The sequence below is a fragment of the Agelaius phoeniceus genome, chromosome 1, assembly GCF_051311805.1.
Source record: "Agelaius phoeniceus isolate bAgePho1 chromosome 1, bAgePho1.hap1, whole genome shotgun sequence".
Lineage (NCBI taxonomy): Eukaryota > Metazoa > Chordata > Aves > Passeriformes > Icteridae > Agelaius > Agelaius phoeniceus.
The window spans coordinates 63,358,808-63,384,772 of record NC_135265.1 but is presented as its reverse complement, the minus strand read 5'-3'; the positions used below and the strand labels follow the sequence as shown (position 1 = coordinate 63,384,772).

Sequence of the window (25,965 nt, the reverse complement as noted above, 5' to 3'; positions counted from 1 at the left end):
CCACAATCCTTGGGCTTCTAGTTGCAACTTTCTCAACACTTACAGATGAGCTGGCCATGGCCTGCCAAAAGGGCAGAATTAGAAACCTGGAATTCAGAGACTTTATCTGTACCCTGGAATTTGAAGAGAAGTAGAAACTGACTCATTTCAGCTTCACACTTGGCACAAGTTGCTTTCTCCACTGTGTCAAACTGTTAAGAGTGAACTGTTGGAAACAAAAAAAGAAATCTCCTTCTGCATCTCTTCCCTGCCTACAGAGCAGTAGCAGTCCAGCAGTAGCAGTCCAGCAAAGTTAGAGCTGCATTCCCACGTGTGAATGAGCACAAAGTGAAAGATGTCATTCAATTGGGCTGGGGCTGCCTGTGGCATAAACAGTCTGTAAATCTGACTATATGTCTGAATATGTCAAGAACTACCACAATAAAAACCATGTATAAGCAAGGACATGAAATGGAAGCTAAATAACTGAGTTTGAGAAAAAAAAAATTTCAATCTTGTTTAATTACTCTGTTTTCTTATAGAACAATTCAGCCTGTAGCCTCTCTTCTCCCAAATAATAATTAACTAACCTAACAAACTGCTACAATTATCAAGTTATCATAAACACCTCAATGCTTTAACAAACTTACTGACACCTGCCAGTCCAAAGCTGTGTTTCAGATTAAGGCAATACTGGTCACCTGCTGTACACATCCAGAAAGAAGAACACATGCAAAATATACAGCATCAAAATCCATGGAAACTAATGTAAAGAACTCTGAAATCTTTTAATGAGTAATACATTTTAGTTACTACAAATTTTCCTACACTTAAAGCTTTAACTTTAATACATAATTTTTTTTCTGTTTTGTTTAAAATCAAAAAGCTTGGGCTCTGTCACCAATGTGACACTTCCAGAGCAAGGGAAAGAGAGGAAAAATACCAGCTCTCATATTCATCAGAGTTCAAAATAAAAGGAGAACCACAGAGCATGGCAGAGATTTAAAACTGAAATTAAATACCCTTTGTACATTCCAAAATAAATTTGTTTTGAGTAAGTTAACAGCCTTTGAAATATCTAATACAGAGCTGCACATTATCATCATTTCCCTACCCTCTCTCTGCCATTCAATGTGCGCAGCTAAGAAAGAAGAGAAGAATGGAAGGGAACTCAAGCCTGACTGCTGTTCACACTTTAACTTGTATGTTATGTACACAGCATTTTACTGTGAACTGACTTGGAACAGAGCTTCTGTGAAATTTTCTTACTAAACTCACATTTTCCATTCAACAAAACACAGTCACTCAGAAGGTATCACATGTCCAGATGCCATTTCTCACTGGTGAACCTTCTGCCCACTCCAATCTTATTAAAGCCTAGTAATTAGGAAGCTCAGATGGGGCACACACCCAGATTCAAGCCCCCAGCCTAGCTGGCTCTTTCACAGCAACAAGACTATCTAACCACCAAGTATCTCCCTTTTCAAGTGTTCCTGTTGGAACTGTTATAGTTTGTACTAGCAACAGGAAATCACCAAGAAGGGGAAAAAAAGGGAAACAAGTGGTCATCTTGGTCATTTCTCTGGGGTTTTGGAAAGCAATAAACACCAGGCACATAGCCTAAGCCAATATCCTGATCACAGACTCCCCTGCAGGGCTGTGCTCCCTCCATCCTACCCCAGGTGAAAGGATTTGATATAAAAGTTCAGCACATTCAGGACAGAGAGGTGGAGGCACACAAATGCTGGTTTTACAAGAGAGAGTAGGAAGTCAAAGGGAATTCAACAACACTTCACCCACTTCAGTGTCCTTGAAAAATCCCCAGAAGTGCTGATCCTTATGTGTCTTTCTCCACTTGAGAACTGTGCCTGAGTGCCTTGTACAGGTTCTATAAACAAGAGACAGAGAAGCACCTCACAGGCAAAGTAGAGAAAACAGCAAGCAGATTCTCCAAGGCAACCTGTACAGTGTTTACTGACAGTAAAGCATCGCCACATGGCATTTTCTCAAAGTGGTAGGTGTCTCAGATTCTGGGAATGACATTCCTGGGAATTCTTCCCATGCCTGCTCCTTTGAACAGTATTATAATGCTCCATACATGAGATTTTATGTTAAAGCAATTGTATGGCATATTTGCTTCTCAGATTTTATATCACAATCACAGGATTATTCTGCTTCTTGAGTGTTTACTATGAAAAAATAGTTAAAGACAGGATGACACTATATTTATGCCCTAAAGAAAATCTACCTCATTCAAAAGACTCCTCAAGTTTATTACTGATGCACTTGTAAAATTATATATATTTGAATATAGATATTGAAAACAACAAAACCAAAACAAACAGAAAACATATAAGCTGAAACTTAAGTTACCAGACCCAACAGCATATGCCCCTACCTTTTGTAGCAGATGCATGATCTTTAGCTGTGACTGTACATTACTATTACACCAATGACAGATCTGATTCAAGTCTTTATACCATTTACTTTTGAGGGTTTTACTCCTACTCTAGGCCACTATCCTTCAATTGTGCTGACTCAAGTGTTTATCCAGCTATATTCTTGATAGTATCCTCTCAATATTTTTTAAACACCAAAGAAATAATTTCAAAACCACACAAATTTGCAGGGTACTAACAAAACCTCCAAACTCTACAGGTGATTTTAACAGATCTTTCTTAAAGTGTTAGAGTGCAAATATTTGAACTGTGCAACACAGAGAAAGCACATTCTGGAAATCAATAAAGGTAAGCAGTACCATGTTGTGCAATATCTACACTGTATCTGCTCCTCAAAAGTCATGGTCCCAGAATCATAGCCTTGATATTTTAAGTCCCTTGTTTTCTCTCCCCCAGTGTGTGACCACCATACACTCTTTCCTGACAAATTTGTCCCCTACAGGAGCTGTGGACCCCTCTCTTAGCTTTAGCTCCTGCTATTTGAACATGCCAGTTCTCACAGAGCTCTTTAATATTACCGCTTTTCAAACATTGATTCATGCATGGTGTTATACTATCTCAGCAACAAATAACTGAAATAGTAAATGACTTTTTTTTTGGGAATTTCACATGTTTTGGGAGGTTTAGGCTGGATATTAGGAAAAATTTCTCCACTGAATGAGTGGGTCAACATTGGAACCAGCTGCTGAGAGAAGTGGAGTAGTCACTATCACTGGAAATGTTTAAAAAAAAAAGTCTACATGACATTTCATGACATGGTACAGAGGGTATGGTGAGACTTGGTTGAAGGCTGGACTGGATGACCTTGGAGGTCTTTCCCAATCTTCATGATTCTTCATTCCCCAAGATCAGTTTGAACAGTCTGCCTAAGGGTGATTATACCTCCTCCAAATGCCTTGCTGACCAAAAGCTCTGTTGGGTAGGCACTATCTACACCCAGCATTCACACATTATGTAAATTGCTTGAAGCTCTCATTTTTCATTGGTCTTAAAGGCTGGGGTTTGGGGTTTTTGTTTGTTTGTTTTAAAGTGGACTGTTAAATGTGACTTGCAATGTATCCTCCCAACACCCAAGGTAAGCCAGGGTCAGGCTGGTCTGTTGTTTCCAGAAATTACAATGCCAAGAGTGACTTTGGTAATGGTGAGAAGAGTGCTTCACCTGATGAACATACAGTGAAGACAGAGAGAGAAGACACATAAACATATCTTTGACACTGATAACGATACCACAGAAGAGCTGGAAAAGACATTAAAAGTAGATAATAGGAGATGTGTCATGTTAGCGCGAAATTACAAGACAAGCATTCATGTCTGCTGGGACATTGCTTCTCAGTTTTTTGGTAATGGGTACCTACTTCTTCAGCAATTTCTGGGTCAGAAGAAAACCAGAACATTGCTTACCAGTTCTGGGTAAGAAGAGAATCAGAACATTTCTTACCAGGCCTCTCAGACTGCATAATAAACAAAAGAGAAATAGTGATCAGAGGGAGCTGGCTCCATCTCAAAGATATCTAAAAGGGAAATTGGGGTGGACAGAACAACATTACAGTGGGAAAATTTATTTACATTTTAGATTGAAAGAAAACAAATCAAAAAGATGCTGTACAGCATCACTGTATTCAACAAATGATATAGTAAGAGGGGAAAATGAAGAAAACTGGTGCATCATAAGCTAAGAGACTTCTGGAGCAGGGAAAGCAGGTCAGCGTCACGTCCAGAATTACACAAACACTTTTGGTGAGAGATAAGTGACTATATTCTGACAGCACATACATGCGCCATCAGACAACACTGTGTGGCTTACTACCTGCTATCAGGCATCAAATATGTCTAACCTCAGTAGTGACAAAGAACAGAACAAGACTTGAAATGGGTACCCTAAACTGGAAAGAGATCACCTATGGAGTTTCCCAATGGATGAATCTCCTGGAAACCACTGAACTGAAATTGGATATTTCTGAAAGATACTCAATCAATCTACAACTAGAGGCTCTGAACTGTAATTGCCAGGAGTAGTTCAAAGTCATTTGTTGAAGAGGTAGTTGGATGAAGTGTTGTCAAAACAGTCCATTCTTGCCTTAAGAAGGCAAGGTCCTTCCAGTCCTCGTTACCTCCAGCCACATGAACAGCATCAGAGGGAAAAGACATCTCACATTGTAGGAATAAGCATAAATCCACTCCAGATATTGTGAGGACCTATGCAAAAGCACAGAATTTGGAAGCACATGTAAAGTGTCTGAGGAATGAGGAGGGATTCAGCACTATCTCAACATTCAGGGGAGGTAAAAGATGGAGAAAGTGGGGGAGGGAAAGAAGACCAAAATCCCTCCTGTGATAAGGTAAATCCTCAGATTACAAGACATGGGGGCAGGGAAGAGTTTAGGCAGCAAGCTGACAGAACACCCCTTCCACTCCCTCACTAGGCTAATTCTCCATGAGGATATTCAGCTTCAGTTTACATTTGTTATCAGGTTAGCTTTCTATGCAATCTAAACAATAAAATACATGCAGGAGAGGTGGGCAAACTGAATGCATTCTAATTTATCACATAAAGCAGGGACAGCCTAATTCATGTACTATTCCTACCCTCATTTACACAGGTAAGAAAGAGCAAAAGGAAGGAAAAACTCCTGGGGGGGGATGGTATGGGGGGGGGGGTGGTGGGAAAAGCCTTTTTATTTTGCTAAAGGACCCCAGGGAAGGGCCCCTGAAGCAGAGGCCCTGCTTTTACAAATGCTTCCCTTTCCTTACACGGTTCCTTTAATACAAGTAAAAATTTCAAATTCCTCATTTGTTTAGCCTGAAATCCCTTGCACATTTCCCACAAACTACTTCCTTTTCTCTCTTTTTAGCTGGACTCCCTCTCTTTTTAATGAAGAGAAGTTCAGAGAGTTTTTCCCATGAATAGATGGCGGGCACCTGGGAGTTATGAATTTTAAAGTGATCATTTTCTTTCAGCCCCGCTGGACAATGGGGATCTCCTTTTGACTCACTTTCACAGCTTTGAGAGGCTCTCAGATCAGCCACATTCCAATCAGACTGGAGTCAGATCAGAGCCAGGCTGGACTGCATCAAGGTCTCTCGCACAGAAAGACAAGGAGCAGATGGCCAACACTGAGCTCTCCTCCCCTTTTCAGAGTGCAATGGAAGGCAATGTGGGAAAGCGTTCCCCCAGCATTGCCTATTGATTTCTGAATAGGACCACCACATGCCACCAGCCTGTAGGTATGAACCTCTGTTAACAGATGGTGAGATCATTATGAGCAATTAATTCCTTTAATGTATCAGTGGGAACATGTTGGAAAGGGTGATGCAAGCACAGAGTGAATAGTGAACTTCTCATTCCTCGGGGAGAGCTGCGGCTACATCACTGAGGGATGGGAACAGTCTTTCAAGACTCTGCGCACACTGAGAACCAGAGTTAGCCATTTGGTCCACAGACACAAGGCATGGTTTTTATTAACTAATCATCCCTCCCTCGTTGATATGTGATTAACAACAGATTTCTTTCTAGGTCATTTTTGGAGAGACAAACAAATCAAAACAATGGGGGAAAAAAATCCCCAACTATCAACACGGCAGGAACACAGGGAATTCGGTCGAAAGACAAGGAGGGAATATTGCTACCAAACTTTTTGTTGCATAAAATGTGATTTAGACTGGCTATGAATTAAAAAGGAGACAGACTATTTTGAACACAACTATGTGTATATAAATAAATGCGAAGAATTCATAATAGGTCTTAGCACTGAAAATAGAAGCATTCAAAATAAGCCCTTAGCAGGCTTGTCAGAAAGTAACTATGAAAGGAGCTTACAAGTAAGTTATAGATTGTACAATTTGAATATAGATATCATATTGAAATGCAGAGAAATCCACAGAAAATGCTGCATATTTACAGCTATTCATTGTGATCTCAGTAAATTAAAATTCACTGTGCTAATAACAACTCTAAGGGTAGGACATTCCCGCATCATCTGCTTTACATGCATTTATATGACAGGCTTTGTTGTGGTGGTTCTTTTTTTTTTTTTCTTCATTTTAAAGACAGAAGGAGAAAACTGAAAGCACAATATAGATGGCTAGTTAGCTCTTGGTCTTGAAGATGACAGCAGAATGTGAACAGGAAATACAGGCAACTATTCACTTATTCATATTTAAATGACACTTTTTGCTTGTAATTAAGACACTCAAGTCGTGTCTCTGTTCATGAAATTTACATAACTGTACAATAGCTTGCCTAAGTGAACAGCAAATGGTAGTTAACCTTGAAGTGTATTATCTTAATTGAATAAATCTGGCTATAGTTCAATAAATTTAAACAGAAATAAATCTTTAAAATACTAAAATAATTTTTTTAAATGCATTTGCTTTTACATCCTAAGATGGCTTGCTGCTTTTCTTCTAGATTTTTATTTCTGCTGTAACATTGGTCCTTTAAAAAAAAGAAACCATTGCAGAACAACAAAGACATTGATACATGCTTCCTGTTTTCTCCTTATTGTTCGTGGTTTGAGTCAGTGTCACATTCTGGAAAGCCTTGATAAGAATATCAGAATATTGAATCAAAATGTATAACTTGCCTGTTTGAGATAGTCCCTTACCTACTTTCCCTGTCCCTATTGGACTCGTGTTCTTCCCCTCCCCCACCACGTACCAGCTGAGTATCCCATCACACAGTGAGAAACCTAGGTGGGAGAATATAGATTTTTGCATAGGTTAAATAGAAAAGCCACATTCCACCACTCTCCCATTTAAATCAGATTTACATGGGGTGTAAATCCCCTCAGAATAGAGCCATTCACAAAGAGCTCAGAATGATCCCCTCACAACACTGATTACATTAAATCAGTAGCAATCATGTTTCCTGGATTATGTAGTTACAGCAAGAGAAACTGTGCCGTGTATTTATATTTGTGTGAAATAAGTTAATGAGAAGCCACCTGTGCCTTGTATCAGTTTACAAGAAAAAGCAGAGGAACACAGGTGTTTCAGAAATATTGTTGTGTATTTTTACATGAATTTGCAAACACTAAAAATGAACATATTGTTATTAAATGCAGCGACATACACATTTTGAGTGACAATATTTTGGATTTTGTTTGGGCTGTTTTGTAGTTCTTAAAGAACTACAAAAGGCTTGTATCTTGGCCATCAGCAAGAGCTATAATTTGGGTTTTTCTCGCTCCCACAATGTTCACCATTGTACCGTATGCAACACTGACTGTACATGCTCAGTTCTTATCCACATTGCTGGTGAGAAGCATTCACACTGTGAATTACCATTTTTCCCAGCATCTAGTGCTACTCAAAAGACAGCACAATAATACACTAGAAATGCCTTTGTCTGTTAAAACATTATTCTTCATCACTACATGAAAAGCAAATTGTCTTTGTATAGAGGAAGAGTGGCACACAGTAGCTTTGGGAGCTGGGAGAAGGAATTTGTATCAGTAGCTGACCACTCCATAGAAACACAAGCCAGATTCTTCCTCAGTAAGCAGACACATTGATGTTTTGAACCAAATTTTGGCTGTACCTTTTCATGTCATTAATTGTACTAGAATGACTCCAAGATGATAATTTGGTTTTGCCCTTAAGAAGAACATCCAAGGTTTTGGTTTTTTGCTTGAGGTTTGGAGGGGAAAAGAGTACATTTAACAAGAAGCGCTTAATCCCTTGACTTGATGCACCACATCTACAATGAAAGCAAATCAGAAAACCTCATCCTTTCATCAGGATCAATTTGGGAAGACAATAATCAAATGATGAATCATGAAAATTCAAGACCAGCTTTCATTTTTGCAACACAGTTGAACAACCGTACTCAAAATGGATGTGTTCTAACAAGGTTATTGCAATTACGTCTTGAAATTAGGCAAGTAATGGGACAAATATCCTTCAAAGGCTATTCTCAATTTCCCCTATGTTTCCTTTTGCCTTCAAATGGAAAAGTAAAAATCAGTATGCACAAAAATATTCTGTTACAAAAGTTTTAAAACAAATACTTAAAGGACTAGAGAGGGATGCAGCATATTACAATAGTTCCAGATGTTGATGGATTGCAAGAAGAAAAAGAAACTCAGCCAGCAATTCAAAAATTACTCATTCTAGGACAGGAATATACTGACTTACTTTCTCTCCAAAAATGCAGGTAATAAAATCTGCTCATTTTGCTCCTGACAAAGATTATAATTGTAGTTTGCAACCAAGACAGCTGAAATGATTAGTCCTCCCCCAACGAACTGAAGTGGCTCAGTCTGTCTTGGCACAGTCACATGTATTTAGTCTAGATAAATCATACTTTAGAGGCTTATGAAATCCAGCTATTTGAGAATACTCCTAGCAATTCTACACACTCACTGGACTGGTTTGCCAGCACAAGAAGAACTGTACTTCATAACCTTTGAGCAGAGGCTGATTAGGAGAACTCCAGTGGGCATCTGCCCATAGAACCTGTATTCCTCTGCTGGCAAAGATGGATTTGCATCTGACTTCCCAGTTCTGAGAGTTTTTTCCCAAATTTTGGTGGCTTACTGTTCAGTACTTATCTATATGGACAGCTTTACAAAATTAACACATTGTCTAGGAGCTCCCCATAAAGTCACAACACCACCTGCTGAACTTCAAGCTGCTCCTTAGGTTGTTGCCCAGGCATTTCTCATATTAAAAATTTATGCATATTTTATTAATTTTTAGTGAAGCAAAAAATTACATCCTGGATCACTTAAAAATAAATATTTAATATATATTAAAATTTCCAAAGTGTTTTAATCACCTTCCTTAATAAACAGTTTTGCTTCTCTCTTTACTAGTATGTAGGTTCTTTTTAATTGTGTCTGTAACAGCACTTTTCCATTACATGGGCACAGACATGACATAAAATTAGAAATATGAATTACTTTCAATTAAGGAAAGTGAATCAGTTTGAATCTGAAAGCAGAGAATATTCTGGTAGTGGCAGTTGGGCAGATGGGGAGGCACTTAGCAAGCTCCGGGATGTCTGAACACTTGATTCTGGAGACAAACCGCTTCTATTGCCACGAGCTAACCCTGGTCAGGGCACAGTGCGGTGTCCACAGAACCAAAAAAGTGACACAGGACAACTTATCAATATGTGTCCTCACAATTTTACTCCTTTTAGCAGTGCTGGACACTTTTTGGCACAACTGAGATGTAAACTGAGCTTTGTTACAAGCACACCAGTCCCAGTCTGCTGTTTCATTAGAATAACTCACTTCAGTCAGATTACAGAGGTGCTTCCAGGAGAATACTACGTTCCACTGAACACCACTTTCACCAGTTTCAAATGGAAAGTAAGTAGGACAGTGAAGTCATGCTTCAAACTCCTATTACTTGCATTTTTTTTTAATAAGCTTGCAAGATTGGATAGCTACTTCAACTTGAACAGTCACATATAAATCAAGTTGTAGCAGCATTCAGCACCAAAACCTTTGGCAACAGAATGATCTGTTGCTTGCATACCACACACATTAAGTACTTGCAAGTGCTCTAAGTTTTTGTTCATTTTTAACAGCATGTAAAAACCTTGTCTATAGTCGCTATCACCAGCCAGTAGTTCAATTTGATTGGAACCAGTCTGTAAAAGATGAGGAGGCAAAAAAAAAGTAGGTATGAGCAAAAATCAAATTCCTCAAGCTCTGAATGCAATACAGCTGTTTGCAGCTTAATCTCTTCTCCAGAACCTGTTGAAACACACCAATCATAAACTGTAGGAAAGATGAAACTAGCATCTGGAACATCTAGTGTTCAGGAGTATTTGCACAGGTATATGTGTAAGAGCAAAACTTCAAATGTCTAAGTTCTCCACAAAACACAAGCCAGAAGCCAGATGATACACGTCTAAGTGAGATTAAGGTGTGGGGCTTCTAGGGAGAAGGGAAGGTTGGTTTGTGGGTTTTGGGGTTTTTTGGGGTTGTTTGTTGGTCGAGGTTTTTTTGTTTGTTCATTTTTAATTCTGAAAATTTTCTTGGTCAGGGCACTGACAAATCTGACCTCTAAAAATTAGCTTCTATTGCCAACACTAATATTTATGGACACAGACCTGCTTGAGTTCCCTACTTTTAAAAGCAGAATGTTTCCACACAAGAATGCAGGTAATTTGGAACCTTCCCTATGTCTCACTATGTTCCAAGTCGATAAAACATTATGTTTGCTGGATTCAGAATCTCTGTCCCATAGGACAAGTCCCAAGGGCTTCACAACTTCATTCAGACCTGTTTTATCTGAGAGGCAAACTTCCAACATTTCTATCAGTAAGGTGGATTCACAGCCTGGTTAGCAACCCATTTTATGAAACCAGTTGAGTCACTTCCTTCAGTGCACGTATTTGACCTGTAAGCATATTTTTAGGTCAAGCGTCTTGACAGCTCTCCTCAATCCCAGCATTTTTTTACGCATACACTAGCCATTTAAACTGCCTATTTCCAACTCCCAGAAAGCATCCCTGCGAAACACCTGGAGTTTTCTCATGCCACTGGAATAGCTCCTTCAAGAGAGAAACAACAGCTTTCAGCTAGAGAGGAAGAAAAGGAAACCAAAAGCCAAATCACAGCATGCTGCAACCTGCCATCATGGTCTCATCAGAGTAGCATTAACAATTCCAAAGTTTTTATTCCTTTCCAAGCCTGTCCTGCATGGATGGCAAATAGCATGCAAACTTTGTCTTACCTTTCTCACGAAGCAGCACCCTACAAGCAGCACACCTGAGCATGGTTTCTTCACTTTCAGAACACCTGAAAATGTTAATTTCATTTTTATCATGGGGCAGTATGCATATATTTATATATTGTGGGACTATTCCTCTCCAGTCTCTTTCATACTGCCTCTATGTGCATTTGTGCTTGAAGATACCAATTCATTGAAAAAAATGCATTGGAAGGCTTCACTCTTGACTAGAACTCAAAAATATACAAGCCCATTTCTCAGAGACCCATTAAGGCTCCTGTTAGACCCAACAAAAGAATTAGTGATGAAAATGCATTTGAAGTTTAAACTGACTTCAGGGACCTAAAAAAAAATTCCAACACAGAGAGCATGTTTCTGCATGTCTTTGTTGTCTACAGTTGCCATTCTGATACTGTGTCATGTTAGAAACACAGATAGCTACAAAACCAGCTATGCTATGCTGGCAAAGTGCCCCGTGAGCTCAGTGCCCAGGTTTCATCAGAGCATTCATTATCTGTCATCCTCTGAAAAGCAATAAAAGTTTAGAGATGCTTAGTAGCATCTTCCCTGACTTGCATGAAAAGATGCCAAGCAAATACTGATGATAAAAGGTATATCCTTACAGAAGTTAAATCATAGCAAAGAGTTAAAATAAGGCTCTAATTACATGAGTTTATTGCAACTTTTGTTGTTTGGTAAGTCATGGAGAAATCATAGCATCACTTAAACAAGTAGACATTTTAATAGCAACTTCAGAGTTAAAAATTCTCTTAAGTTATAGCTGGTTTAATTTTAAAGAAAGCTACAGAATATGATTCCCCAAAGACTGCAGGGCATTTAGAGTCACAGGTGTATACAAGTTCTTGGAAGAGACACTTATGGACAGTATTCTCATGCATCAAACCTAATACAGGTGCAGTACAAAAGGTATAAACCATGTTATTGTGTGAGGATTAACCCAATACCTTTGATATTAACAGGAGTGTAACCCTCCTGGAAAACAATGGGTTTGATGAAAGCAGCCTTCATCAGAGCTCTTCAATAACATGTTGGTCATCTGACAACTGCTCTTCAGAACAGTCAGTTTCATCCAAATCTACTTCAGCAAAGGTATGGACAGTTGAAATCAAAATTGAAAAAATTGAAAAAAAAAAAAAGATTTTGTCTGCCCTCTTCAGATTGTCAACACTCACACAACATGATTTCTAATTATAGTAAAGGAAAACATTGCATGGGAACATCTCTCTGTCAAAGCATATTACAAATCACTGTAGTTTCAGACCAGCCTGCACAGAACCAGCCTGCAAGAACCCCACAAGACACTTTTGCTTTGTCATGTGGATAAGGTTCAAAGTCAGGAAGCAAGAGAGTTCACTTCTGTCTGAGTTTAGAGGCATGTGAATGTGAGCTGCTGACACAACAGGCAGCAGAGAGTACGAATTTCACCTCGTGGGTGAGGATTCAAGACTGTTGTCTTTATTTTCTTCCCACCCCCACCTATAGTATCCAAACATCCACCCTCCTCTATAGGAATATTGGTTGTCCTTACAAAATCTAAATTCAGTGCAGACAGTCAGAAGACGTGTAATATAGTCTGTAAGGGTCAAAAAATTCTCTACCTTTGAAATAAAATTTTCCAACTGTAAGTGTCAGATAGCAAAGGATTCTTTATCTTCATTGGCCACACAAGTACTTTTGCACATCTGAATTTGTCTAGTGTCAGCTGTTAGCTACTTGCTTGTTATGTTGCATACCATTATTCCATAATCCATTTAATCTCTCATTGCTCAGTGTTGCTGATTAAAGGGGCCAATCCCATATTTCTCCTCCATATTTTGGCCATTCATTCCCACTATCTCCATTGCATCAGTATTAACCAAATAACCAAGTAAACTGAAAGCCAACTAATTCTTTGGTTTATGCAGGTTAGGAAACTCATCTGGCAACAAACTACCCCAGTTTCACCCAGGAAGCACAAAAACCAGAGCTGGCACAAGGGAGTGGCAAAAATAAGCAAATAGATGACAGTGGAAATGCCCTTTTCAGCAGACACATTGAATTATGCCAGATGAAACAGATCAAGGAACTACAGTACCAATCTGTCAAATTAATCACTGTAACACCTCAGTTTGGGAGGGATGTAGAGAATTCTCTGTTAATAGAACACTAAATAAGGACTAGTTGTCCTAAACCACGTGCTTAGCTTCTTCAAAAGATACTGAGAAAACACGTGGGTAAAATACTCCAGTTTGTTACAATGCAGTGATAGCATTCTAATGATCTTGTCTGGCTTTTAAATCTATGCAACTTATGTGAGAACAGTACTACCCTTTCTCAAATACACTGGTATATTAGAAATTTATCAACCCTCTAACAAATTATTTACATTTCTTAAGAAAGAATTTGCACCTCTTATCCATTAGTTTAATCCCTGCTATGAATACCTTAAGAACAGTTACTTGCATTCTGCATTAATTGGCAGACAATAGTTTTCCTTCCTCCATAAGGTGGGAGGGAGGAGTGAAAAAACGAGAGTATCTACCATTAAGGCATTGCTCTTTCATTTCCCAGTGCATACAAAAATCCTAACTGAAGCCACAACTCCATTTTATCCCAACTTTAGCACCGGATGAGCTTTTCATTAAGTCAAAAGACTCTCAATACATGATATATGGGGTCTGCATAAATATAGATAAGGCTTTCACATTTCTGCACCCAGTTTGGTGGTAAAAGTAGGAGTGAGGCCTGCTTTTTTTAAAAAACACAGATCTTCGGTCAAAAATGGTACTTAAATGTCTTTAGAATCCAATCAGTTTTATATGGAACTTCACACTTCTTTCTGTACTGAGTTTTACTAAGATCCTTAAATATATTATAATGAAAAGCTGATTAAAATGACAGGATTTACTGACATCTTGCCACTGAAGAGGGGAAAAAAAAAGGGAATAAAAAAAAATCAAGACTAAAGAAGAATGTTCTACAGGTTTTCACTGCCTCCTGCTGGCCTCAAGGCTAATGTTTTCACAGGCATATGGTGCCAGGGCACTTGCCATTCTCTTGCCCAGGTTGCCACCAAGACAGATTCTCACAATCAAGCCCAGCGAGAAAAGGTCACGCAGTGGGCTTCCAGCTGCCAGGCTCAGCACTGAGCAATAAGCACCAAGGTGCAGTGCTCTTGATCTCACCTCCCAAGCACATGGCTGGCTGATCAAACAGGCCTTTGATCCAGCTGCTTTTGGCACATCAAGCAGGACAAAGGCCGAAGAGCTGCTCCCATGGCTCAGGACCATTATCTAGTGGGGTTTCAAAACTCCTGCTTTGCTCTGATGCAGCCTCACAATCTGACATCCCTTGGCAGCCACAGTCCCTCTCTCAACAGGGGGCTCAAAGCGCCACCAAGGCACTGGCATAGTGCTGACATAACCAGCAGCCTGTTCTGGGCTGGTCCAGTTAGCCCATGTACAGCAGGGTATTGATGCTTGCAAAGCACAAACTGTCTCTGCTGAAGTTAGCTCAGAAATTCACTCAACTCTGTGCACTATCCTGTGGTAACATACAGCAAAAATTTGGGGAAAGTTAGTTTTTATCGCTTTCTCTTACACACACGGCCTTCAACATGTATCCCACAGGCAACATGTATCCCACAGGCACTGTTGCTGTACAAGAAGGTTCAGGTTCCTAAATTCCAAAGAACTCACAGCCAGTGTTTAGCACACATCATCGCAAGTGTTGGCTCTTAATGCTTCATTTCGAAGGTCTTAAATGTTAAATTCTGCTATAAATCATCCCCTCTGGCAAACTTCAAACATCAATAGACTCCTCAAAAGCATCTGGTTTAGTTGTGGGTAGAGAATAAAGTTTTATTCAAACCACAAAGGCCTATAGGAAAAGAAGAATTGAAAATAAATAAATAAAACCCAACCAACAAAACCCTTACAATAATTGGCTTTGCCACCTGCACATAAATCCTAAGGAGTTCAACCGGAATACCCAGTACTTCTTCACGAAACATATTCAAGATTGCAGTTCCAGTTTGAAAGTTCATGATGCCAAGGCCATTTGAAAGCTGTGCTTGAGTTATTCAGTTCATTTATTTTTAAACTGTACAATTTGTTTGATGCTCAAGACACCTCTAAAAACCCCTAAAGAACCTGACTGCAATAAGATACCTCCTGGTCTATTGCACATCCTAAGAAACACATAGACTGCCTCATGAGGAAATCTGAAAAAGAGCTTCTTCCTCACAATGCAGCTTCCCACTTGAACTCAGCCCTCCAGACAATAATTTTCCCTTTCACGCTTCCAAACACCTTCCAGGTTCTCCAAGAAACACCAAGTTCAATCTTTGAATTTCTGAAAAGTCATTAAGATCAGGGCAGACACGGTACTTCCTTTCTTGATTCTGTGAAGTAAAATACAGAACCTTGAGGATTTTAATATTTCTAACAAAAAGTGAAACTTCTGCCTTCCACAGCCACAGAGTTCTACCACTCTTCGTCCCACGATGGCCACCCAGGACTTTTGTGAACAGTATCACAAGCCAGAAGACCACTGGATCATTTCTCTTTTATTTTCTTTTCCAGATCCTGCTTTCTCAAGTGGTAATACCACCAAGTACCACCCTATTTCTGGTTTGGGTGTCATGAATTTCTTCTGTGGGGTTTTTTTAAAATGAAAGATTAAGGCGTAGAGAAACACAAGCTGTTTTGGTGAAGCAGTTGTTGCTGTAAGTACAATTTGCAGTACATAGATTAATTCACGAGTGGTCATAGAATAAAGAGTGAAATATGAAACAAAATGTTACACTGTCACCTGAGGCTGGTGGGATGTAAAGATTTTATATATAAGGATATATACGCATGATTTAATATGTGAGTCTGTGTCTTACACAATTAGGTCTGGGGTCTAAATCATTTAACATGCCTCCCTGACACCACAGTCATGAATTACTCTAAAACATTGAATACAACAAACATTGCTTTGGACCAGGATAATAGAGTGAAGATACACAAAACAAACACATCAATACCTACTTAAGTCCTGCAGTGGTCATACACTATTATATATACACACAGAAAAAGGAGCTTCAAAAGCTGCTTTTGGCAAGAACAACTTTGTTGCCTGTATTCACAGGGCTTCTCATATTTGTTGATGTTTGATTATTAAGCATTTTATTTCTAAGCTCCAATATCCTAAATAGATTATTTGTTTTCAAACCACTGAGATGAGTTAAATTCTGCTCTACTTATGCTCCCTCCATTCTCCTTACACCTGAGAAAAATCAATGCAGTCTTTAAATTTTTTTAATAATTTCTGATTAATCATAAGCTAAATGTTACTATTTACAAAAGATCAAGCAGATCTCAAAGTTGTTTGAAGCTATAGCAAGTGCTTGTTCTTTCCAAGAGCATCCCAGCAAACAGGGCTTATGAGGTATATTCCTGCTAGTTATAAGTGTACAGGGCCTTCTTCTAAATATTAATACCTCACTTTTTCTTGAACATTTAGAGGGAAAAAAATCTTTAAGTATTCGGCAACATACAGAAACTTCACCTCAAAAGATAATTCAATCAGGCTTGCTACTATGCAATCTATTTGCAGTATCTCTGTAACTATGCAGCTGCAAGCATATGAGCCCTTACCAACACAAAGGCAAAGATTGGGAAACTAAAAATGGAAGTCTGCTCTGAAATAAAGGGTTATATATACAGGACTTTTTTTTTACATCTCCATTCTGAGTTTTATCCAAAAGAGAAAGATCAGTCCCTTATTTCCTATTTATCACAATCCTGCAGGAACAATATCCCCTGTGGCATGTGGCTATATTTTCCAAGCACAAAGAGGAAATAGTGCAGAGAATTTCATTCATCTCTGTATCTTTAGCTGTCCAAAAGTCAGCATCTAATCTTAACTAGACATCTAGGCTGCCTCAACAGAGAGAGAAGCATCTCCAGACAGTGATTCATCTCACCAGAAAACTATTTCAGCTGGGGTGGGGGGAACAACCTGCACAGGTACCTGGAGAGCATGATCACTCTTCTCTGACCAGAAAGGGGCCATCCTGATGAGCATTCCCAAACTCTTAAAGAGCATCATGGAATCACCACATGTCCACGTGGCTCTGTGTCACAACACAAGGTGTTTACATCTGAGCAAGATGAAAACTGGGTAGCTGAGGGGCTGACATCAACCCCCATCACAACAGAACACCACACACAGGCACTACTACAGAGCCATCCTAAGATCTCCCAAACCACATGGAATTCCAGCTGTAGGTGGATTGTTGCTTCTTTGTAAGATAGCTTAGGACTGTTTGTCTGGACCACAATCATCACCGCAATTTCTGACAGAGAGGTTACAAAACCTCATTCACAGAGCCTTGTAAAGCAGCAGAGTTCTCTGGTTGCTCAGTTATTTGGCTTTCCAGCTGCAGAAGAGCATGAACACCATGGATTGCTGTTGGGTAATAAACAAGCCTCTCACCAGTCTTCAGAGCCATAAAGAACCTGCAGCTGCCAGCGCGGCTCTCTCCATCATCCTCCAGCTACAAAGAAACCTCCTGTTTAAGGCGCACTCTTCTGGCAGGTTCCTTTTTCACACCACATTCAGTAACCCGCGGCCTGAACTGATAGTTTTTCCTCCAGTGAGCTCATTCCATGTAAAGATCAGGATGTTTATCTCCTATCACAAAGAGCAATCAAGCAAGGAATTTGACATTCTGATCCATCTAGCAAAAGATACATTATCCCCAAATATCTCCTTCCCATCCTGAAACCTTATTACTGAAACTGCTGCTATGATCTGCAATTAGAAAATGCCTGTATCTGCTGAGAATTGCTTACACAAAGTGTCCCAAACACAAGCAGCACACAGAAGGAGTGCTCTTAAGGACATTTAAATAAAACCATGATCATTGGGTAAACTAGTCCTCTCAGAAGGAAAGCAATGATATATAAACCACAGATCACAATTCAAAACTGTCATAGCTCAATGGCACCTGGAAGGCACCTGCCAAACTGAAGCTTTCATTTTCACCTACAGAAGAAGGCAGATTTCACAGTGTGGAATTAGTGCTTTACAACAGCGTTTGACTGTTGCTCAAGAGTCCAGCCTTAAATGCAGGAATCTCCACCATCTAGGAGGAATTGATGCAACAAGGATTCTGACATCCCCCAAAGAGGATGAGATAGGGTTTCAGATGCATCTGAGGGGGAAAATGGGACTTTCAGCAGGTTGGGATGTTGGTATTACTAAAAAATGTCTTTCAGCAGTATGCAGGTAACATGTTCCACAAGTACAGTTCTCAAATTAAACAAAAATGCAGGACAAGGAAAAAAACACAATTTTTTAAACATTCAGATCTTGTTTCCAAGGGATCCTTGAAGATCAAAAGGCAGAAGTCAGATGCACCATTTGAACAGCAAGCTCAGTACATGCTTCAAAGCTCAGAAAACCAGAAGTTGCCCAACTGGAAGTTAAATTTGATTTATTCAGCAGCATTGGACTGGGAGGGGCACAGCAGCTTCTCTGTATTTCACAATGGAAACTCTTCTTTATTCATTCTGCCTAATTATATACTGACACTGGGAAATTACATTATGAGGGCAGTAACTTCACTAAATAATTGTCACTCAAAGACACTCTGTAATGCTTTGTGATGTCTCCCAAAGCAGGCTATCCAAAGACTGGAGACAGTTTTATGCCAGAACAATTGGTTCATATATGATTGAAGCATTTTGTTTTCTACAGCTTCACGTTATAAAGGCAGCTGCAACACCTGTTGGCCTAAGACATCTCATGTGTGTTTCATTTATCTATTGGATCAGCCACTGGAAACCTGGCCCCAACACTAAAACTGAGATTACGAAAACTGGCCAGACTTAAGAGCATTTGTCTTTGGCCTGACTGGAGTTAACAGAATGTTTGTCTAAGAAACCAGACAAAAGTTGCATTTTAGGTCTCAAGAGCTTGGATCTTATCTTGCAGTTTAACCATTGAACTAGCACAACTAGAGCCATGGAACACTGGGTACCAGCCTGCGAGAGCTAGCCACGTGATGTCCATGATTCACCAGTCAGGCAGGAGAAAAGCAGGAGATCGGGTGGGTTCATCTGAGAAAACGTGGGTTTGAGGAATGGACAAAGACAGCCACTGAGGTCCCAAAGACTATTAGCAATACAGCAATTAAATGAATTAACAAAGATGTTTCAGGCTTTACCTGCTCGAGACTCTGACCTAGTCAAATTTTCAAGGTTATCCATCATTGGATATTCTGATGTCTACTCTGAATGGAGGAAAGGATGCAGAGCAAAGACCCTGAAATGTTACCTGTATGTTTGAATAATCAGATTTTTCAAGATCAGCCCTTAATATTGGAAGGCATCAGGCAAGAATTTAAAGAGTAGGAGAGTCAGCACCCTTGGTCTTTCAAATCAACAAGAGACTCCCCATAGAATTACATCTAATACGCCTTAGGATGCTAGTTCTAGTTAGTCGCTCACTTTAATGTTTCTGTGGTAGCATGCAGTAGGTTTTCTGACATGCACTATTATAGACAGCAACTACTCTGTCAAGGCTGCCTTGAAATGTGTTTTCAAAGGAAAGGAGAAATAAAAATCCTGCACTTACTCTTGCTTGTAACACTATCCTTCTGAGATGTTGCTACTCCAGATCTGAAGGTGAAAAAAGAATGCATCTGAAAGGCATTGTGGCAAAACAAAAGCACAGCCATTTAAAAGCAAATAAAGACGCAGTTACCTGTTTTTACTAGTGTTCATTATTCAGACTCCAAAAAAATACTACATAGATGAACACTGCTTGCTTCACTCACAGAGACAAGAGGATTTATTTGTGTCTATACATTCATAAAGCTTGTGTATAGGCATACACATACACTCTTTTAGTAAGCCTCAACTTCTTTTACAGTAAGATTTCCAGACCCTAATTATCACCTCAAATATTTTTGTAAATGGCTCATATAAAGTTCTTGTCCAAGTTGATATTCTTATCTTTCCCTCATGAAATTATCCTTTAAATAAAACCTTTTTATCCATGCTTCACATCGCAATTCTCCTTGGTCCCTGTGACACACAATGATGCTCCAGCAATACTCTGGGCATGGTGTGATAATGTATTGGCACAGGCCCTTGAAAGAATAAACAAAGCAGAGTAAGCATACTTTCTGTTTACTTGCATGGGAAGATTAGCTCGGTACTAGATCTTCTGGCTGTGGTGACTAATTGTGGTTTGCTCATCTGTGCAGATTTGCTAAGAAAGTTCCTGGTAGGCACTATACATTGGAACTGCTTAACACCAAATATGAGCTGAGATTATCCCAGTGTGCTGTTTGATGCCATATGATCCCACACTGACTAAACTCCTAGTGACTTCAAAGGAAAGTTTACCTCAATTGCACGTTTCTGGTCAGCACTTGTACTCAAGCACAATTGTAAAACATGATAAAAGTGAAGCTGCAAAAGATTTAGGCTAAAGATTAAGCCAATTCTAGGAACCTTTATTTGGTAACTCTTTTTTTTTTTTTGCAGATGATAAAAGTGGTTCCACACATAATGAGACAGAAAGAATAATCAAACCTGCAGCCTAAAATATTTTACATGCCCACACCTTTTTGTAGATAACTTACTGATACTCGTTTCAGCCATTGCTCTCTTTGTGTAATATTCCCTGGTTTAATTACTGAGAATAGAAAACTTCTGATTACCCTGCATTAGGGGAATCACAGCAAAATGCAGCTGCTTTATGGTCAGTTTTCCATTTCTATCATCTCTCTGAGCATCTGTGCACAATGTTAGTGATTATGAGTTGTACCATTCATTCCCCAGCAGGAGAAACAGTGCCAGAAATTCTGCTGTGTGTTTTGCTTGGCAAAAAATAGAAATCCCTCTGGAAAAAGAAAAGGGAATGAAAGCAGGGAAAAAAAAAAAGCAGGTACCCGAGTCTGTTGCATTTTTCTTTTGGTTTTGCTCAGAACAAGTTTCCAAGTGCAAGCAGGTGAAAACAAGTCTTGCATGGTTCCAACATTATGACGGAACAATAGGAAGATTTAAGTGTGGCCATACACTGTGATATAGCTTGACTCTCACAAGCTGACAGACATTTCTGGTTAATTTTACTCTTTTCCCCAATCTTCAAAATAATTGAACATTGGAGTACGAATCAAAGAACATATGTTTTTCCATCAGACTTACAGTTTTGAAAAGATCTGAGGATTCATTTTGAATTTATGTCAGAGAACTTCAAATAAAGAAATATTTTTGGACCATAGTGCCTAGCAATGAAACTACCTAGCGACGGATAATGAAAAAATATCATCTTTTTTTTAAGTCAGAGTAAGGCAGTTATCATATAACAGTTTCTTATACTAACTTTTATAATTATTGGAAAGATATTTCTGTAAAAACAGCATAGATTTTTTTTCCCCTTGTTTTAGTAGATTTTAAGAAGATTTTGGGGACAGAAAGCATCTCTGAAAACTATCTGATCATTTATGAATTTACAAGTACCCTCTAATGCCCCCCCCTAAAGCCAATGACCCTTCTTCAACTTAAGAATGTAATAAGATCCCTATAGTGACAGGTGTAGCATACAGCAACAGACCCAAGTCTTCCTTTTTTCATATAAAAGAACTTTCAACAAGAGGTTAAAGCTCCCTGTGTATAGTGCCCTGATTAAATACCTTACCAATGAATATCCTCCTTCCAGCCAGCAGCAATTTTAGATTTCCTTGTAGCATATTATCTTTCTTAAAGATTCTGGTATGCTTGTTTTTATGCTTCCATTCAAACACATGGCAGCAGTGGGACAGCAGGTTTCAAACCTGCACACCCTGACATCCTATAAGTCTGCCCTCATAGGATGAGTGCAGTAAAAAAATTGAACTGCTAAAAATCCTGCTCAAAGGAATCCACCTCTGGTGCTATAGAAGGACAGTAAAGTCACCAGGGAGTGTCAGGTCAGCATGGCCAGGCAGCAAACCCCATGGGTATCAGGGTGCATAGCAAACCATGGTGCCCTGATTTGTACCTGGATTTAAAGGAGCATTCACACAGGTTCAGAACAGGGTAACTGAAATGACAGCATAAAGACACAATTGACTTCTGGCCTCCCCACAGGAAAAGCCTGGCCAGCCTCAAGGATAAGAGGACTCAGTGTTTAGTCTTTTTAATTAGCTGTTTTTCCTCAGTACCCTTTTAATTATTTTTACATGGTACCCACTAGGGAGGCTGCATGGAATTCATTTTTCTTTAGGGAAGAGAGATCTTGGGGCCCCTGGCAGCATCCTTCTAGTTTGCTTTCTCTGAGACTGGTCTCTCTACCAGTAAAATCAGCAGGACCATGGGAGTTAATAAGCAGCTGGCCAGATGGTGCCTGTCCAAAGGTGTTGGCTTTGTAGACAACTGGAACTTCTCTTTGGGAATAAAATCAGTGATACAGGAGAGCCAGCCTGCATTTCAATCAAGTACAAGCAGGCAGACTATTAGTGGAGATAATTACCTTGCCTTTTTTTCCCCTCCTTCCCCCTCCCTTTCCCAAGACCAGTGGATACAGACCTGGGGAGTGAGAAACAAAGGATTCCCAGGGTTAAAAAGAACATTCTTCCAAACACCATAAGCAGAAAGCTAAGTGTTATTTATTCAGATGCAGAATTCAACAATTACACCCCCACTGCTGAGTTAATACCTATGAAATAATGAAATGGCATGCAGCAAAAAAAGCTTTTGATACCAATCACTTAAAAACAAGTTAAAGACAAACTCCATTGGTTTTTGCTAATCAGGCCACTCTTATGGCTTTGTGACCATTATCACAAGGTACTTCAAGTGATGATGATGCAGCCCTGACCATGCCACCAGCTATGTGGCTGTCTCAACTAACATCATGTTCACATTCCAATAAGGAAAGTGCCTCAGTGCAGCTCAGGCCTGAAGGGAGAATCTACCTAGACATCAAAACACACAAAGTCACTGAGTTTAATTGCACATCAGAAAAACATCTACATGGTTACAAAAGAACTTTTCTGCCAGAGTATTAAGAAAATAGCATGAGGCTGTTGATTTTTTTTCTCTTCAGAGAAATATGAGAGCTAAGATAGTAAGTAGGAGTTTGAGCTTGTTTTCCTTTTTTACCACACACACAGGGCTACCACAAACCAGTCACTTCTTCTGTAGCCTTGCTCTTCCTCTCTGAAAGGCAGAACACAGGTTATCTTAGTGTGGTGCCTTTGGGATACAGACCTTAATGATCCTCAAAAACTGGAGTTACCAAGAAACTCAACACTAGTGCTGATGCAGAATCAAAGTAAGGACTTGCATGAACTCTTTACTCCTTCCTTGAAACAGGGTGGAACTAATTTGCTGTTCCAGAAAGTTCCCTCTGCCTGTAAATACATGCTTGCTTTCAGAAAGCTTCTTCTTTAGGCAACACTAGGATCTATTCCAGCTATCCCACTGACACCACTCCACAAAAGGTGTGTAAATTTGGAGAGATGACAGGCAAGTTCCCTCAGAGCTGCAGTCTTCAAATGCTACAGTTCTTAAGCCCCTTCTTACCATCCCATAGCACAACCATGTAAGCTTGCTCTGTTTGCACTGTTGTTAAGAAAATATATCAATGAAATAGTCAGAATGTTTGCACCTCTCTAGTAGTGGGAGGCAATTACCTGCTCTTTACTACCTGAAAGAGCTTCTGGAGTTGGAAGCTTCTGGGTAAGAGCAAGTTCTCTGAAAACAGACTGTTCTGACAGTATTGAGGCCAGCAGAGGAATGCAACTCATTCCAAATTCACATTGTTTCCTGCTCCATCATGTATTTAAGTTCCCACATGCAGAGCCTGACTGCAGTACATACCCCTTTCTAGGAGGAAAAGAAAAAAGATGAAGGAAAAAAAAAAGCTCTCTCCTCAAGTATCTTGGTGAATAGATCCATTGCACAGTAATCCAGATTATTCATAAATCCTAATTTAAAAGGATTAATTTTTTTTTGCACATTACTAGGCCAATATGAATAGCCTTTTCAGAATCCTCACTGACAAGTGCAAACTGAAAGCTGCTTTGTAGTCTCCATGTTTCTCATGCAAGATTCATACGAGGTAAACAATCAAATTATCAACATTGCATTGTGTCCAAAACTGCCACCAGTTAGAATAGACTTACAGAGAATGTTCCTACACTGAATGCAGAAAATATTTTCTGCAATGTCAAGTAAATCCTCCATTCAGATGACCTATGAATAGCAGCATTTGTGAAAAGCACAAAACCAGAAAAACCACTAGCACACTTTCCTGTGCTTTCATGCCCTGACACTTCTCTCACCATATTATCCTCCTTTCCCATCTGTGTAATGCCAATCACAGTATAAAAATTCAACTGAAGATAGATCCTCAGAGTCCACATAACAGAAGTTTTGCATGACTGCATTAATTTCTAAGTTACAAATCTGTGATTTGTCTTCCTCCTTCCCAGCTCTCACAAATGGACATCATATGTTCACTAATGCCATTCTCTCCTTTTAAAAATCCCATACAGATTTATCTGCCATCTCTGTTTGCAACTCTATCCCTAACATAATGGATCATAGCCTTTAAATAACAAAATTAAATTACTAGGGGGAAAAAAAATCACACAGAGAAAAGTATTAGAACAAAAGACTCCATGGTAAGATGTATTCATCAGCTTCTCATCAACTGCAGCTCTCTTTTCCTAACACTTGAGTTACTCCTCTACTTAAACTGCAATATGAATGCAGGCTTGTATCTTCATGTAATTAAGGAAATGTCTCTGCTTTGCTGATGCACTCTGCCATAATATACAAATAGCACAACAGGATTAATCTGCCACCTCTGACACCTTGTCCATTACAGAATCCTTGACTCAAACTCATTCAGGTGAGAAGGGCCTCAAGAAGCCTGTTATCCAACTAATCCCTCAAAAAGGTCAGCTAGAATCAAACCAGCGTACTCAGGGTTTTATTCAGTTGAGCCTTGAAAGCCTCCAGCAATGGAGGGCCTCCAAGCAATCTATTCCATTTCCTGACTGTTCTCACAGGGAAGGTGATTCTCCTCCAAGACAGTCCATGACACTGGTTCTCACTCACTTCCTACATCTATGCAGATATTTGCTCCTAGAGGACTCCCTCCATGCTTTTCCCACAGAGTGAAGGTAGGGTGGGGAGCCTTCAGGTCACTGTATGTATCACTTTTAATGTTTCCTGGAGATGGATACAACATTTGGCTTTGTCCAGGACTAGGGGCTCTTCCCCAGTCTCCATGACTATTCAAAGACCCCACATTCACACAGACATGAACCAGTTCTTTCAGCAGTCTTTAATGCAGCCTGTTCTGTCCCACTGATTCAGATGGCTCAAGTTCTCCGAAGTATTCCCTGACATGCTCCTTGTCCCTTGATGGGGCTCAATGTCCTTCTTGAACTCTTTCATTAAGAACAGAGGCCTGTGAAACCTCACTGGTGAGGACTGAGGCACAAGGGACAAAGGTACCTCAGCCTTACCTGTGCCCTGTGCCACTAATTCACACATCCAACTCAGAAACAAGCCCCATTCTTGTCCCAGAACCTTGTGACTGTTCATACACACTCCATCCTTGTCCCAAACCTTGTGGCTAATCTTGGTACACTCAGCATACCCTGTCAGTACCACTGGTGCTCAGGTGGATATGCAGCAGGAAGGGACAGCCAAAAAGACAGACAAGCCTCAGCAGACTTCCCACAGCATCCCAAGTCTGAGCAGCTGGTAGGCACCAAACCCACAAAGGCTTCAGGTCAGTGTGGTAGATAGGTGCCTCCATCCCACACATGAGAGATTCT

At 39.7% G+C, this 25,965-nt stretch overlaps 1 long non-coding RNA gene across 1 annotated transcript in view; it reads left to right on the top strand.

Moving 5' to 3' along the window:
- Positions 1 to 20,069, top strand: part of LOC143694356 (uncharacterized) — a 31,059-nt gene extending 10,990 nt beyond the window's left edge. Inside the window, exons 2-3 of the long non-coding RNA XR_013182782.1 lie at positions 12,107 to 12,236; positions 15,710 to 20,069. This is a non-coding gene — a long non-coding RNA (uncharacterized LOC143694356). The remainder of the gene's footprint in view (positions 1 to 12,106; positions 12,237 to 15,709) is intronic.
- Positions 20,070 to 25,965: the final 5,896 nt, after the last annotated feature.